This window comes from Melanerpes formicivorus, unplaced genomic scaffold, assembly GCF_026170545.1.
Source record: "Melanerpes formicivorus ecotype bairdi unplaced genomic scaffold, bMelFor1.0.p_v2 SCAF_13, whole genome shotgun sequence".
In the NCBI taxonomy this organism is placed as follows: Eukaryota; Metazoa; Chordata; class Aves; order Piciformes; family Picidae; genus Melanerpes; species Melanerpes formicivorus.
In genome coordinates this window covers 2735973-2752906 of record NW_027142365.1, presented here as the reverse complement: position 1 = coordinate 2752906, position 16934 = coordinate 2735973, and the positions used below count along the sequence as shown (strand labels likewise).

Here is a 16934-nt window from a genome sequence, read left to right as displayed (position 1 = left end):
TGTACAACACCCCGGGGCAAACCCTGCAGCAACCCAGAGAGCTGAGAAGGGGCAGGTCTGGAGCAGCCTCAGGCAGGGTCCAGCCCTAGCTCTGCTCTTCCTGCCACGGGTCCTACCTGCCAAAAGACCAACAGTGCAGCAGCACAGCTGGCATCAGCCCCAGGCCACCTCCCAGGCCCAGGGGGACGGCACAGCCATGCTCCCCCTCTCCCAGAACCACAGCAGCATGCAATCCCCTCTGCCCCAGGAGAGCTTTGCTCACCTCCCCACTCCCATGGCTGTGTTGAGCAGGTCTCCATACCTTGGCTGCAGCAGCTGGACATCTCATGCTTCAGCAATCCAGCACTCCCCACTGAACACTCTCTCTGTCCTGTGCAAAATTCTGGGTCCATTCAGCCAGGAGAGGAAGCTGTAGCTGATCTCTTCTCACCCATCTCTCCCTGGCCCCACAGCAAGAAAAATGCTTTGTCCAGGGAGTTTGCAGCCTGAGAGTGACCACCCCCTGCAAAGCCAAGCCAAGCACACAACAAAGCCCCATTGAAAGGCAGCTTTCCTCTGGGTGCCCTTGGAGAAGTGGCTACATGAGCAGCTCCTCCCAACTGCTCTGGCAGCTGGAGCATCTCTCCAGCCAGCAGGCTTCCCCAGAGCTCATGGGCTGTGACATCCCAGAGGACCTTAGACACCCACATGTGAGCAACCAAAACCAGCCTGTGGGGCCTGGCTGCTGGGATCAGCAGAGGGTCCTGGCCCTGGCAGTCCTGGGAGACCCAACCACAAGCCCAGGAGAAGCCACACTGTAAAATGAAGCCCTTCCTGCAAGAGGGATTGCTCTGCAATGCCCATGGTGTCCTCTCTTCCCTCTCCCCTCCCCTCCTCTCCTCTCCCATCCCTTCATTTGTATGAGCTTAATCTGTTTCGACTGGAATCTCTGCAGAGCTGGGGCTGGCTCACAGCTTCCCTGGAGCCACGAGGTGCTCCCATCCCACCCCAGCGATCACGGGAGGGGAGCAGAGGGCTGCGCTGCTGCTGCAAGCCCCTGAGGCAGCTGGCAGCACTTGCAGGGGCCACTGGGTCACCCAGACACTGCCAGGGTGAGAGGGACATGGTCTGCTCTTGCATCATCTCTCCACAGAGTGGCTCCTCCCTGGGGCAAGGGGAGCTCTTGCCCTGGGAAGGAAAGGAGGAGCATTCATCTTGTGCCGGACCCAGTTAACTATTTCTGTCTGGGACCGCAGAGGAAAGGGCTGGGCAGAGCAGGAGCAGCACTATTGTCCTGGCAGGAAGAAAAGACAAAAAGAAACAACCACAAGGGCTGACAAAAACGTGCCTGGAGGCCTTTGGCTCAGGCTCAGCTCTGAGCCACCACCAGCTTCCCAACGCAGAAGCTTCCGGACCCAGGGCAGGGCTGGGGCTGGATGATCTCAAAGGTCTTTTCCAACCTGGTTAATTCTGTTCTCTTCAGGGTGATCTCCAGGGGTGAAACCGGTGCAGGACATCACTTTAAGGTCATGGCTTGGATTAACCCTGCACTGACTCAGGAAAAAGGGATTTCAGCACCCAAAGCAGCCCGGGACCTGTGGCTGGCAGGCACACTGCTGCAGCCTCTCCCTGTGCTTTTCATGCAATCACAGAAGCTTAGAGGTTGGGGGGGACCTGCAGAGATCATGGAGCCCAACCCCCCTGCCAGAGCAGCATCACCCAGGGGAGTCCACACAGGAAGGCATCCAGGTGGGGTTGGAAAGTCTCCAGAGCAGGAGACTCCACAACCTCTCTGGGCAGCCTGCTCCAGGGCTCTGCCATCCTCACTGTAAAGAAGTTTCTCCTCATGTTGAGCTGAAACCTTCTCTCTTCCAGTTTGTCTCCATTGCTCCTTGGCTTATTGCTGTGCACCACTGGAAAGAGCTTGGCCCCCTCCACTTGCCCCCCACCCCTCAGATATTGATAGGCATTGATCAGATCCCCTCTCAGCCTTCTCCTCTCCAGGCTAAGCAGCCCCAGGGCTCTCAGTCTCTCTTCACAGAGGAGATGCTCAAGTCCCCTAAGCATCCTTGTGGCTCTCCCTTGGCCTCTCTCCAGCAGGTCTCTGTCATTGTCGAACTGGGGAGCCCCAAAACTGGACACAGGATTGCAGCTGTGGTCTGAGCAGGGCAGAGCAGAGGGGGAGAAGAACCTCCCCAGCCCTGCTGGCCACACTGCTCTTGCTGCCCCCCAGGATGCCATTCATAGAATCACAGAATCAATAAGGTTGGAAAAGACCTCAGAGATCATCAAGTCCAACCTGTCACCCAACACCTCCTGACTACTAAACCATGGCACCAAGTGCCACATCCAATCCCCTCCTGAACACCTCCAGGGATGGGGACTCCACCACCTCCCTGGGCAGCACATTCCAACAGCTAACAACTCTCTCAGTGAAGAACTTTCTTCTCACCTCCAGCCTAAACCTCCCCTGGCACAGCTTGAGACTGTGTCCTCTTGTTCTGGTGCTGCTTGCCTGGGAGAAGAGACCAACCCCCACCTGGACACAACCTCCCTTCAGGGAGTAGTAGACAGCAAGAAGGTCTCCCCTGAGCCTCCTCTTCTCCAGGCTAAGCAACCCCAGCTCCCTCAGCCTCTCCTCCCAGGGCTGTGCTCCAGACCCCTCCCCAGCCTTGTTGCCCTTCTCTGGACACATTGAAGTGTCTCAATATGCTTCTTAACTTGAGGGCCCCAGAACATGGTCCATTAGCATCCCCCCAGCAGCTGGCTGGTGGCCTCACATGTGCCCTCTGTGGCTGACTGCTTTGCTGGCCTCCAGCTCCTGTTTGAACAGCACTTTGCACACCACTCTTGTAAAGCTCTCAGCCAAGTCTCTGCTTGAGAAGGAAGCTGTGGTCAGAAATGACAAAGCAAAGGAGCAATGCAGCCTCAGGAGACACCAGGAGCACTCAGATGCTTCTCAAAGCAAAGGGACAAGAGGCAAACAAAAGTCCAGCTGGATACCAAAGGAAAACATCTCCATGACAAACTCTGGCTCAGAGCTGAGGGAATCTCCACCCTCAGAGATAACTCAGCTGGACAGGGCCCTGGGCAGCTTCATCCAACATCAAGCCTGGCCCTACTCCATGATCTCCTCATCTACCTTCAGCCTCTGCTGTCCTGCAGTTACACAACTCAGTCCCTCCTTGCCCAGCACCTCCCACACCTCTGCACTCACAACAGGGAGACTGCATGGTGAGCCAGGAGACAGAGCACTGCCTGTCCACAGGAGAGGCTGCGAAGCTCTCAGAGGACCTCTTCTGAGACTGTGCAGGATGCAAATCGCTCTGTACTGAGCCACCTCATGCCCTAGGGACAGCCCAGGACACCTGGCAAGCAGCCCCAGGGGCCTCACCTTCAGGGCAAGCAGTCAGACAGCTGACTGACCACCCCAACAGCACCAAAAACGCCCCCAGGCCCCTCTGCAGAGTCAGGGAGGTAAAGAAATGGCTCTGGCAAGGTTAGAGGTGAAGGAGTTAGAAGTCAGGAGACAAACAGCAACTCACCCACATCTTCATTAATGCACAGGAGGGGGCTCCTCGACTTCTATCCATCTCCCCTCTCCTCTCCAAGCCCCAAGTTCTGCTGCTGCTGAGCTCCAGCCCCACACCAGCTCCTGGCTTTCCTCTTTCCTTGGCAGCAAGGAGCAGAAACCAGGTGACAGAGCACCACCACCTCCGAGCAACAGAGCAGGTCCAAGGGATCTGAGCAGCCTCAGAAACGACCCTTGGGCTGCTTGGCTGGCCCTTGGGTGGAAGAGCTCCAAACCAAACAGCGGTTCCGGGGGAGGAGAGCCCTGTGCAGTGCTGGGAGCTGCAGGAGCAGGCTGCAGGCTGCACTCCACCTCCCCAGTCGTGGCTGGGCAAGGAGAGGTCTCCTCATTGCTCTTCTGGTGGTTTGGTCTTGGAGAGCACCCAAGGGCTTGTCCCAGAAGTGGCTGTCATGGCTCACGGGAGGGCAAGGCACGGATTGCCCCCACACCATGCCCCTTCCCCCGGCTCCCACCCGGCCGGGATGCAGCTGGAGATCCTTCCTCCGGCTTCTGAGGCTTGGGACAGAGGACAGGTTGCCCTCCTGTGGCATGTGAAGGTACTTGGGGTGACAGGAGAAGGTGCCTGAGGCCTCCCGAGGCTTAGGGTGGGGGCACACAGTGCTTCCATCTGTTCAGGGTGTGGGGGCACTCACAGCCCCCCTCCCAGCAGAGGGCACAGCTCTCTGCCGTTAAGCACAGCCTAAGCACATTTGTGAAGCCCAGCTCCTGTGCTTGCTGTAGATGGAAAGGAGATTCTGAGAGACCTCCTAGGGTGTGGGTGAGAAATGTCTCCCTCTCACATGCAAGGCTCAGCATGGAGGAACCTTCCAGTCCCACTCTCAGGAGATCCCTCTGGACAATTGCTGGTTGCAACCAGGTTTGCCATAAGTGTAGCAGTGACCTGGGGCCAGGAAGGACACAGCCAAGGGTCACCCATCCAACCACCAGGCAGGTCTTAGGGTGTTAGTGAGGGTGGAACCAGAAAGGGCTATGGAAATGCAACAGCATCTCCACATGACATTGCTCTAAGGACCTGGAGGTGTTGCTGGGGGTGCAGGCAGGAGCAGGAGATCCCACCCCAGAGGAGCAGCCTGTGTGTTTGGTAAGCCAAGAGGAGAGTTTTGTCTCCAGGGAGGCTGGTGGGCTCAGAGGAGGCTACCAAGGAGCAGGTTCAGCTCCTGCTGCTGGTGATGCTGCTGAGCCACTGCCCTCCCCCTGCCTCAGTTTCCCCAGCTGTGCAGGAGGGCAGGCAGCCTCCGTGAAGTGCTTTGAGAAGCAAGGATGTGTGCTCACACCCTTGGGGATCACCTCAAACCAACACCACAGGAGCTCACAGAGAACATGAACTTATCAAAGGGCCTTTTGTCCATGGCTTAGAGACACCAGCTGCACCTCCTGCTGGGCTGAGCTCCCACAGATGCTGGCCTCTGCCCACACTGTGTCTTTAAAGCCCAGCTGATGATGCATGAGCATGGACCACCTAAGCTGGTGCTCCAAAAGCAAGCAGGCTGCAGACCCTAAAACATGTCTCAGAAACACAACCCAAGGGACCAAGAGCAGGGCAAGCAGGAAAACCAGACCATGGAGATCTTCCCTCCACCCCTGGTGCCCTGAGACAGGGAGGAGGTTTGGGATGGGGGCTGGACAGAAGGTCCCAGGGCACACAGGAGCCTTCATCAGGAAGAAAGCTCAACCACCAATTGCTTCACTGATTTTGGTTGAACAAGACCTCGAACACCATCAGGTCCAACCATTAACCCAACACTGCCAAGTCCACCACGGGACCATGTCCCTCAACACCACATTTCCACACCTTCTAAACCCCTCCAGGGGTGCTGACTCCACCACTTCCCTGAGTTTAATCCCAGACTCCCTGCAGGCTTCCCTGAGTTTAATCCCGAACTCCCTGGAGACTTCCCTGAGTTTAATCCCTAACTGCCAGGAGGTGGAACCGCACTGCCCTGCACAGCAGGGGATGATTTATGCCAGCATGAAGCGAGCACAAAGCGAGGCCAAATAGGGATATTGAGTCTCTCCCCATCGGCAGGAGAGGCAGCAGGGGAACGTGGGGACCTGGCAAACGCACTGCCCGCCGCAGAGATGGGGAAAAGGTAGAAAGCAAAGGGCAGGGGGGAGCAGAGGTGGGTGCAAGCAGAGGGAGGGGAGGGCTGTGAAGTGCCGGCGATCAGCCAAGTGAAAGCCGTCCGGTGAAACACCGAAAAAAAGCGGAGGGGAGAGGAGGGGAAAAGCAAACCCAACCGAACAAGAAGTAACCTACGGAGAAGCTTTGGGCTCGGTCCTTCGCCAGAGGGTCCCATCCTTCCCCGCCGCGGTGCGCAGAGCTGCAGGCAGTGCCCCGGGAGCTCCCCGGCCGCCGCTTCTCCTCCCCTCCCGCTCCTTCCAGCCCAGCTCTTCCCCCTGCACCAGCCTGGAGGCGATGACGTGGAGAGACCTCCGCCCGGGCAGCTTCCCGAGACGGGAGAAGCTCCTCCACGTCCGACGCTGCAAACTCATCCTGCCCGGGGACACCAAAGACCTATTTCCCTTCCTGTCGGGATTGGATTTGCTCATAAGCATCCCTCCCACGCCCCCAACCCAAAACCCCAAGTCCAGGCAAACCGATGTGGTGCTGCTTGCAGGAGCCAAGAGCAATGCTTAAGGGGGGGGGGGGGGGGGGGGGGGGGAGGAGAAAAAAAACCCCAATCGAATAATCGAAACAGTCTGAGAGTTTAGGGGCTAAAAATAGCCAAAAGAGAGCTCCTGGGAGCAGGAGAGGTGGGAAGCAGAGGTGCTGCCACGGGACAAGAACAGCTTCCTTCTTGTCTGGGATTTCTTTTGCCTCCTCAGCAAACAGAGAGTGAAGCAGAGAAGCGACTCAGCCTCTCCTCACAGCTGCAGTGATACTCTCCAGCAGCACTAAAACCCTTTTCTTCCCCTCCCCTTTCCCCCCTGATTTCTAGGTCTAAATGACCATTCCAAGCCAGCCCTCCTCACTCCACTCTCATGTGTTTAGTACTTTATGGTGCCTGGGTGCTTCTGCCAGCCTCATTCCAGCCCCTCTTCATCCCTCTGCCCCCTTCCCACCCCTGTTTTGCCAGCCATGGGGACAGCTGGAAGCATCACCCTGTGCTCTGCAGACAGCAGCTGGAAGAGACAACAGCTGGAAGGGGACATGTTCCTCCCCCCCTTGACTCCTCCTCCTTCTCTCTGCCAGAGGGTTTTTCACCCCATGCAGGTCTCCATTTGGAGAGGGGGGAGGGAGGGAGGGAGGGAGGAGTGATGTTACCCCACAGCCCAACACCCCCAGCAGGGTTTAAGTCGTTGCCCCTGGCTGGAGGCTGCGACCTCTGGCGCGCTGCTGGCTGCTCCTTGGGGTTGCCAGCTCGCATGATTTTCTGCCTGATCTCACAATAATTGATGTTTTCCTTAAAGGCCCCGTGCTGCCAGGAGAGATTTGGAGTCCAGGAGTCCAGACCAGAGAGGTTTTGTTACAGGAAAGCCCCCACAAGTTCACCCATCCAGGAGGAAGATGGTCCTGAACCTTTAAATCCGCTGCTTCCTCAACCTCCTCATCCTCCAGGGCCCCAGAGCATCTCCCTCAGTCTTTCTTAAGCATCACCCACCATGTGAAACTGCTCAAAGTGACTTCTTTTCCCTGGCTTGAACGCATGTCATTGCACCCCAGCCCAGCTGGGATAGGGCAGCCAAGATCTCGTCCTCTTATTTCATTTTTTCGAGTGTGTTTCTTCTCTCCAGCTGCTCTCAGGGTGGAATGAGCTGGGAGACAGCCTGGCTGACCCTGCAGGGGGGGACACGTTCCCAGAAGGGGTTTGCCAGAGGAAAATTAGCTCCTAGGATGCTGCAGGGATGGAGGAAGAGAAGGAGGAGGAGGGAGAAGGGAGGCATCGCCTCAGCGCTGGCTCCTGCAGCTGGTGCTGCCCTTGACCTGCTCACAAGCCCAAAACTTCAGCCCAGACCGGAGGCTTTCAAGCAGACTCTGGACATGAAACTGCTTTTTTTTTGCTCCTCTTGTAGGTGCCTGAATGGAAAACAACTTTCCATAAGCTCCTGAAAAAAAACCAACAACAATCCCAGCCTTGCTGTGTCTGGGAGCTGGAGCCAAGGCTCCTCCAGCCCAGCTTAAAGCCAAGGCTCCTTCAGCCCAGTTTAAAGCCAAGGTTCCTCCAGCCCAGCTTAAAGCCAAGGCTCCTCCAGCCCAGCTTAAAGCCAAGGCTCCTCCAGCCCAGCTTAAAGCCAAGGCTCCTCCAGCCCAGCTTAAAGCCAAGGTTCCTCCAGCCCAGCTTAAAGCCAAGGCTCCTTCAGCCCAGCTTAAAGCCAAGGCTCCTTCAGCCCAGCTTAAAGCCAAGGCTCCTTCAGCCCAGCTTAAAGCCAAGGCTCCTTCAGCCCAGCTTAAAGCCAAGGCTCCTTCAGCCCAGCTAAAAGGCAAGGCTCCTTCAGCCCAGTTTCAAGCCAAGGCTCCTCAGCCCAGTTTAAAGCCAAGGCTCCTCAGCCCAGTTTAAAGCCAAGGCTCCTTCAGCCCAGCTTAAAGCCAAGGCTCCTCCAGCCCACCTTAAAGCCAAGGCTCTTCAGCCCAGTTTCAAGCCAAGGCTCCTCCAGCCCAGTTTAAACCCAAGGCTCCTCCAGCCCAGTTTAAAGCCAAGGCTCCTCCAGCCCAGTTTAAAGCCAAGGCTCCTCCAGCCCAGTTTAAACCCAAGGCTCCTTCAGCCCAGTTTAAAGCAACCCCCTGGACCCAAATGTTAAGGGGGGTGCCCAGAAACTGAGTGGAGTTGGGTTTAAAAACCATGGATTGGCTTGGGTTGGCAGGGGCCTTAAAGATCACCTAGCTCCAAGCCCCCTGGCCCAGGGCAGGGACATCACTTCTGCAGTTCAAGCAGAGACTCAACACAAACTGTTTTGCAGGCATGAAAAGAAGACCTCTCAGGGTTGACATCCTACAGATACATCACAACATACTGACTGTTGTATACACACAGCATAATACAGATGGAAATATGCTGCAAGGGTCACTGGAGGAGTGACATCTTGCCCCAGGATGAGGAACAGAGCCACCACTTGTGCCCCAGAGCCTCCTTTTCTCCCCAGCAGTGACCTTCCCCATTCCCCCCCAGCCCCGAGCCGTACCTCTCACAGCCAGGAAAGAAAGGTGTGTCTGAGCTGCAGGTCTTCAGTGCATAACCAGAGACCTCCAGGGGGGCTGGGGGAGAAGCCCTGCAGCACCACCAGCCACAGCCCTGCAACAAAGCCAAGGAGGAGGTGATTATGCCCCGGGCATCTCTCTGCCAGGCACAATACGGCAGCGTTCCAGTGCCCAGGCTCAATGCTGCCATTGTGCCCTCCCCAGCCCTGCTTCCTGTGTGTGGTGGTACAGGGTGAAGCCTCTGCTCTTCTGCAAGCACCCAAAGGCTTCATCCTCTTCTCATTATTCCCCATCTGGCTGTGTTCCTGTGTGACCTGTGCTGGGTTCTATGGCCCTGCTCTGGCAGGGGGGGTTGGGCTTGATGATCTTCAATGGTCCCTCCCAGCCCCTAACCTCCTGTGATCACAGAACCACAGCAACACTCAGGTTGGGAAAGGATAACCAAGTCCAACCACTGACCCTGCTCTACAAGGCTCACCCCTAAACCATAGCCCCAAGCACTGCATCCAAACCACCTGTAAACACATGCAGGGTGGGTGACTCCACCAACTCCCTGAGCAGCACATTCCAGCACCTGAACCTACCACTGGAGAGGACCAGGAGGCTTTGTTCTGGCCCTAGGGGGGGACAACAGATCTGGGGAGCGGGAGAGAGCTCAGTTTTGCCTTGCCAGCACTGTTATGCTATTGCCTGTATGAGGCTCCTACAACAAAAGGGATGGGAAGATGGGGCTGAGATCATAGCATCCCAGAATGCTGGAGGTGGGAAGGGACCTCTGAAGATTATCCAGGGAGGTGGTGGAGTCCCCATCCCTGGAGGTGCTCAGGAAGAGCCTGGATGAGGCACTTGGTGCCATGGTTGAGTTGATTAGATGGTGCTGGGTGATAGGTTGGACTGGATGATCTCAAAGGTCTCTTCCAACCTGGTCTGGTCTGGTCTGGTCTGGTCTATTCTATTCTATTCTATTCTATTCTATTCTATTCTATTCTATTCTATTCCAACCCAGTGCCAAAGCAGCATCACCTGGGGCAGGCCACAGGAACACATCCAGACAGGTTGGGATGCTCTGGGGGGGTCCCTTCCAGGGGTTTTGCATCTGAACCCTGCCTCCAGTGGAGGAGCACACTGAGGACAGGGAGAAGGTCCTGTGGTGGCTCCCAAGCTGGTCAGGGCTGAAGGACAAGATGCATGAGAGGAGACTGAGTTAAGTCTGATCTTTCAGAAGAGGGAAGGGAAGTCCTTGTTGATAAACACAGCTATTAATAGGAGGGTGGAGAGAAAGTGGAGCCAAACTCTACTGAGAGGCACCCAGGGAGCAGAGAGGCAGCAGGTTTGCTGCAGCCAAGATGATGAGAGGGCATGAAGGAAGATTTTTACCTGTCCTTAGCAACACCAGAAACTGCTGCAGCTTCAGAGAAACTCCTCTGCCACCAGGGTGGGCAGGACAAGGGCAGTCACAGGCTGGATTGCAGTGATAAGAAGACCAAAGAGCCCAGAGCTGCTATCACCCTGCCATCTGTTTTCTTTCATTCCTACCTGGCTGGTGGCTGTGGACTGGAAGCTGGTCCTCAAGCTGATGGGGGGAAGCTACAGTGGGATGGTCCCAAGGAGCAGCAGCACCCAGGCTTTGGAGGGTGGAGAGGGTGAGAAAACCAAGGTGCCTCCAAGAAGAAAAATAACAAACCCAAATTCTGTGTGGCAAAGCCGCTGTGAGGGAGCTCAGTGGCTCCCCAGGGGTGCTGGCAGAGCGTGCAGGCAGCACTTGGAAGCCCAAGGCCAGGAGGAGGGAGCAGAAGGGACGTTCAAGCCCAGGTCTGAAGCCATGAGGAATGTCCCTGCTGGCAGAGCTGGCTGTGGGCGCTGTGCCTTGCTGGCCTCTGCAGGTCAAGCTACTGAAATAATTAGCAATCAGATACTGAATCGATGAAACATGTGAGAGCCTCCTCCACGCTCAGGGGAGCAGCCTGAGCACTGCTCTTCCCCAGGGACACCAGCCACGGTGCTTCAGGGAGGGCAATGCCCCCCCAGGGTGGGCAGGGACACCAGAGAGCCTGCTCCACCTGCAGCTGGGGGCTGTTGTCCCTCTTTCCAGTCCAAGTCATAGAATGGCTTGAGTTAGAAGGGGCCTTAAAGATCAGCCTTCAACACCCTGGTCTAGGGGAGGGGTCTGGAGCACAGCCCTGGGAAGAGAGGCTGAAGGAGCTGGGGTTGCTTAGCCTGGAGAAGAGGAGGCTCAGCTCCAGGGGAGGAAATTCTTGAGAGTGAGGGTGGTGAGAAAGTGGCACAGGTTGCCCAGGGCGGCTGTGGATGCCCCTTCCCTGGAGGTGTTCAAGGCCAGGTGAAAGAAGGCCTTGAGCCACCTGGGCTAGTGGAAATGTCCCTGCCCACGGCCGGGGGGCTGGAACTGGATGATCTTTAAGATCCCTTCCAACCCAAACCATTCTATGATTCTCCAGCAGCCATGATGAGGAAAGTACAAGGTGGGGAAACCTCCTGTTCCTGCCTCCTTTCATGCCTGGGGCAGAGGGGGATCAGGGGGGTCAGGAGAGGGCTGTCTCCCCGGCTCCACAAGCGCCCGGTTGTACCAGCGGCCGCCACACGCAAGCTGAACTGCAGATGGCTTCTGGCTATCGACAGAGCTGGAGCCACACACTGAGCAGGGTCACAGCTGCTCCTGTCAGGAAAAGCCAAGCCTGGGCTGGGTTTCTGGAGCAGGGCTGAGCTGCAGAAGCAGCCAGCAGGGTGGTGGTGGTGGTGTTTCAGCCCAGCTGGGGCTTGTCCCGGTGCAAGGCAGCCCAGGCGGGCACAGGGCTGGGCGTCCCGCGCTCCCCAGGGGTGACACAGCTGCACACCCAGTCGATGAGGCTGACCCAAATACAGCACTCAGCAAGGAAGGCACATCCCAGCTCCTGGGCTGGCTGCTGGGGTGGCTCTTATCCTCACAGAGCTGGTCACAGAGCCAATCACATCCTGGGCTGCGGTAAGAGAAGCACAGCCCCAGGGTGAGGGAGGTGATTCCCCCCCTCTGCTCCACTCTGCTGAGACCACAGCTGGAGCTGTGTCCAGCTCTGGAGCCTCTGTGCCAGGAAGGATCTGGTGGTGCTGGAAGGTGTCTAGAGAAGGGCCATGAGGATGAGCAGAGGGCTGGAGCTGCTCTGCTGTGAGGACAGACTGAAGGAGTTGGGGCTGTTCAGCCTGGAGAAGAGGAGTGATAGGAGGGGGGGAAAAGGAACAAAACTAGAAGTGGGGAGATTCAGCTTGGGTGTCAGGAAGTTGTTCCCCATGAGGGTGGTGAGAGCCTGGCACAGGTTGCCCAGGGAGGTGGTGGAAGCCTCCTGCCTGGAGGTGTTTGCAGCCAGGCTGGATGTGGCTGTGAGCAACCTGCTGTGGCGTGAGGTGTCCCTGCCCATGGCAGGGGGGTTGGAACTGGCTGAGCCTTCAGGTCCCTTCCAACCCTAACAATTCTATGCCATCTCCAGCTCCAAGCACCTTGGAGCCTCTTGTCCTGTTGGGCTGCTCCCCAGGCCCCCATGCTGGAGAGAAAACTCACTCCTGCTCCACAACTTGCTTCCAGCAGCAGCGTGGGCAAGCAGAACAAGCCCCAGAGGAGGGATGTCCTGGCCAAGGAGTGCTGACACAGGGTGGGTCAGGGCCCTCCAGGGTCATTAGCTACTGTGGTGTAAAGGAACCTACCTGTGGTGGGTGTTGGTGAGTGTCTGGGGGTGAGGCAGCAGCAGCCAGCAGGTGGTGGTCACCTGGCTGTCCTGTGGGAGAGCACAAAAAGGGCATAGCACCAGAGAACTCTTTGGGTTGGTAAAGACCTGTAAGATCCTTGAGCCCAGCACTGCCAGGTTCACTCAGCCATGTCCTTCAGCATCTCACCTACACATGGGCATCAGCATCTCCAGGCAAGGACCACATTCCCCAGCATAAACCCAATGTCAGCTGCAGCTGCCTTACAAACAAGCCCCTGATCCAGGGTGGTTGGATTCCACAGCTAGGGAAAGCCATCTCCAGCCCACCCCCTCCTGCTCCTGTGGGCACAGTCCCCATCTGAAGGCAGCCACCTCTGTGTGGCTTGTCAGGTGCCAGAGGCTTGTGCACTGTGGTGGAGCTGGGGAGCACCAGCAGGTACTGGGTACAGCAGATCAAAACTCCCAGAGGAGCTGAGCACTGGTGGCTTCAGACCCCACTCCATGCTGTGGTCAGGCAGCACTAACCCCACTGAAGTGCACAACAGCCTCTCCAGAAGGTCCTACACGGATGCAAAGGGCCCAGGCTGGCTTCCAGGGAGGTTTTTGTCCCCTGATAACTACTTCTGGCAGCACTCAGGGGGCTGTAGCTCCAGCTCTACCCATCACAGGCCAGCCTCATGCACCAACACCAGCAAGCCCCAGCACACTTTGACACTCAGGATGCTAAACCCCACAGCTCACAGAGCTGGACACCAGAGAGCAAACAAGAGGCCATCCCTAGCCCTACTTTTCCCCTGGTTGTTTATTTTCTACTCCAGCCACCCAATTATTTCCCAGGCTGGCTCTGCCCTGCAGTGCCTCTCTGCATGGAAGCAAGCATGAAAACCATCAGGGCTGCCTCCAGAAGCACTGAGATGCCAAGAAAAGGCAAGGACAAACCTCTGGAGCATGGAATCATCAGGATGGGAGCAGTGATGCTGGAAGGAGCCACTGAGGGATGGGCTTTGGGCTAATTTGGGCTGCTTGAAGCTACCCTGGAGTGTGGCTCCAGCCTTTTCTTGGCTTCCCCCAGGATGATAAGAGGTGGTGGAGGCTCCTTCCCTGGAGGCATTCAAAGCCTGCCTGGACTGTTCCTGTGTGACCTTCTCTAGGTGCACCTCAGCCTCCAGAGATCCCCTCCAACCCCTCAGCATTCAGTGATTCCGTGATCTGGGCACTGGCTTTGGGGATTGCCTGCCTTCATGCATCCCTGCATCCTTCCCAGGCAGTACCCTTGTGTCCTGGGGTCAAAGCTAAGGTCACCTCTGCCTCTAAAGCCACCCCCAGCCCTGTGTTTGCCCTTTGAAGGGGTATTTATTTTTAGCCCTTGAAGGGAGGCATTTTACCTGGGTTTTTTTTGCATCAGCTCCAGAGCAGCCTCAGCTCCAGCTGGGGACAGCCCCTGGGGCAGATTTTATCCCAGCTTTTCCCTGGCATGGGTCCTGACACCATCTGACCTACCCTCCTGTTGGGGATGAGCATTGCCCCCCTCAGCATCCTCCTCCTGCAGGGATGGAGGATGAGGTGCAGCCACGCTTCCCGAAGCATCTCCTGGAGCTGAGATCTGATTCTATCCCAGTCTGATGAAACAGTGGGGGGAAAAAAATCACCACACCAACCAAGACCACAAAACCCACCACCAAAAATCCTCCCTCTTGCTGACATTCCTGTAAGCAACAGGAGCAAGCCCATCCCCCAGAGGGGAGCAACAGGAGCAAGCCCATCCCTTTCCCATCCCTTCCCTTGGGGGTACCCTAGAGGGGAGCAACCAACATCTCAGCTGGAGTCACAGCCATGCTCAGGGGGAGAAATCCATCCCCATAGTCCCATGGGGCCAGGTGATGACATTTTGGGGACAGCTAAATAAACTCACACCTGACAGCTCTAGCTCCCTCTCATCCTTCCCCCCAGAACACCCCAAGCCTGTCGGTTGGCATATTCAGCACCATCCTGCCTGGACTGTCTCCTAGGTGGGAAATCAGGTGCCCCACGGTCAGCATCTTAAGCGCAGGAAATCCCAGGGCAGCAAGACTCCTGCAGCCCCACTTTGCCACGATCCCTCGATCCCGTCCCCACATGGGGACACTGTTTGTGGCCGTGCAGGACCCTAAATGTGGTGGCTGCCACAGCCACAAGGCTGAGCACGGTCCCCGTGTGCCCCGGGGATGCAGGGATGGCTGCATCCCTAACGAGCCAGTATGGAAAGCAGGGATGCACCAAGGGATTTCTCTTTGCAGAGGCAACTCACGGAACAGATGCCCCACTTTCGGAGGGTGCCCCGTGGGGAGCCTCAGCCCCTCAACAGGTGCCTTCACCCACCCCACATCCGAGGGGCAGCACGGTCCCTCCCAAACACCAAAGCACCCAGAAACACCTCATGGAAGATGCTCAGCGGCCATTGTCACCCCTTTGGTGAGCAGCCTGGCTCCAGCAGCCTGCTCCCAGTCCCTCCAGCAGCCGAGGGTCAGCCGGCAGCAGCGCCGGGCAGCAGCGGCAGCGCCGGGCAGCAGCGGCGGCAGAGCCGGGCAGCAGCGGCGGCAGAGCCGGGCAGCAGCGGCGGCAGAGCCGGGCAGCAGCGGCGGCAGAGCCGGGCAGCAGCGGCGGCAGAGCCGGGCAGCAGCGGCGGCAGAGCCGGGCAGCAGCGGCGGCGGAGCCGGGCAGCAGCGGCGGCGGAGCCGGGCAGCAGCGGCGGCAGAGCCGGGCAGCAGCGGAGCCGGGCAGCAGCGGAGCCGGGCAGCAGCGGCGGCAGAGCCGGGCAGCAGCGGCGGCAGAGCCGGGCAGCAGCGGCGGCAGAGCCGGGCGGCAGCGGCGGAGCCGGGCGGCAGCGGGGGAGCCGGGCGGCAGCGGCGGAGCCGGGCGGCAGCGGCGGAGCCGGGCGGCAGCGGCGGAGCCGGGCAGCAGCAGAGCCGGGCAGCAGCGGCGGAGCCGGGCGGCAGCAGCAGAGCCGGGCAGCAGCAGAGCCGGGCAGCAGCGGCAGAGCCGGGCAGCAGCGGCAGAGCCGGGCAGCAGCGGCAGAGCCGGGCAGCAGCGGCAGAGCCGGGCAGCAGCGGCAGAGCCGGGCAGCAGCAGTGCCGGGCAGCAGGCGCTCAGCGCCGCGCTCCAGCAGCTGCTCGAAGCAGGTCACCCGAAGCAGGGCAGGCTCCCCAGGACTCCCTCCTCTGTTCCCACCAGGGCAGAGGGACACAAATGAGCTAAATCACCTTTCCCCCCCGCCCCGTTTTCCAGGCCCTGGCAGCGCTGCCACACGGCTGAAGCGTTGTCCCTTCCCCTTTGCCAGGTCCCACTCACCTCTCCTGGAGGCTGGGCTGGGGGCTGGCAGCCACACGAGGTCTCGGGGCGCTGGCAGGAGGGTTGAGCAGGCAGCAGCTGGGCACTTCCATCTGGGGACAGCACCACAGGTCCCACACGGTGGCCGGAGACCACCAGCCCGAGGTCAGCAGCGCGTCCTGCAGCCCGGCGCGGTGCGGCTCCGGAGCGGCCAAGCTCTGCGCTTTCCTCCTGCCCTTTGTGCCACCTAGAGGGGAGGTGTCCCCACTGCAGACGTGCCCCGCACGGCCCCGCCGGGCCCCACGAGTCACTCGGCACCCACGGAGGAGCCTGGGCACAGAGCTGCCCCCCTGCAGGATGGGCAGTGCCAGGGGCTGTGAAGCCACTCCACATCCAGAAACGTTCCCGGGGAGCATTCTCTTAGCTTCAGAGAATTGTTTGGTTTGGAGAAGGCCTTTTAGAGGTTCAGCTGCTGAGCTAACACCACCGTGGCCATGAAACCACAGAATCAGAGAACCGTCAGGGCTGGAGGGGACCTCAAGGCTCAGCCAGTCCCAGCCCCCCTGCCATGGCCAGGGACACCTCACACTACAGCAGGTTGCTCACAGCCACATCCAGCCTGACTGCAAACACCTCCAGGCAGGAGGCTTCCACCACCTCCCTGGGCAACCTGTGCCAGGCTCTCACCACCCTCATGGGGAACAACTTCTTCCTCACATTCAAGCTGAATCTACCCATTTGTAATGTAGCTCCCTTCCCCCCCAGTCCTATCCCTCCCTGACACCCTCAAAAGTCCCTCCCCAGCCTTCCTGTAGGCCCCCTGCAGATCCTGGAAGGCCACAATTAGGACTCCTCAGAGCCTTCTCTTTGGACTGCACAACCCCAACTCCCTCAGTCTGTCCTCACAGCAGAGCAGCTCCAGCCCTCTGCTCATCCTCGTGGCCCTTCTCTGGACACCTTCCAGCACCTCCAGATCCTTCCTGGCACAGAGGCTCCAGAACTGGACACAGTGCTCCAGCTGTGGTCTCAGCAGAGTGGAGAATCACCTCCCTCACCCTGGGGCTGTGCTTCTCTTGCTGCAGCCCAGGATGTGATTTGCTCTCTGGGCTGCAAGTGCAGACCATGTCCAAGTGACTCCACCACCCCAGGTGACTCTACCACCTCTCTGGGCAACCTTTTTCCACGCCTGACCACCTTTTCCTGGTGGTTTAACCAAAATGAGAAC

The 16934-nt window shown here is 58.4% G+C and overlaps 1 protein-coding gene across 4 annotated transcripts in view; it reads right to left on the bottom strand.

Moving 5' to 3' along the window:
- The window catches only part of GJC2 (gap junction protein gamma 2), a 33263-nt gene extending 27330 nt beyond the window's left edge, over positions 1-5933 (bottom strand). The window contains exons 1-2 of one of the 4 annotated variants that reach the window (XM_068145849.1): positions 5829-5933; positions 302-440 (exon numbers count right to left, since the gene is read on the bottom strand). The gene's annotated coding sequence lies outside the window, so the exon portion shown is untranslated. Of the gene's footprint in view, positions 1-301; positions 842-3524; positions 3661-5828 lie in introns of those variants that run through there. The other 3 variants (XM_068145846.1, XM_068145850.1, XM_068145847.1) reach the window with 3 other exon arrangements.
- Between the last annotated feature and the right edge of the window lie 11001 nt (positions 5934-16934).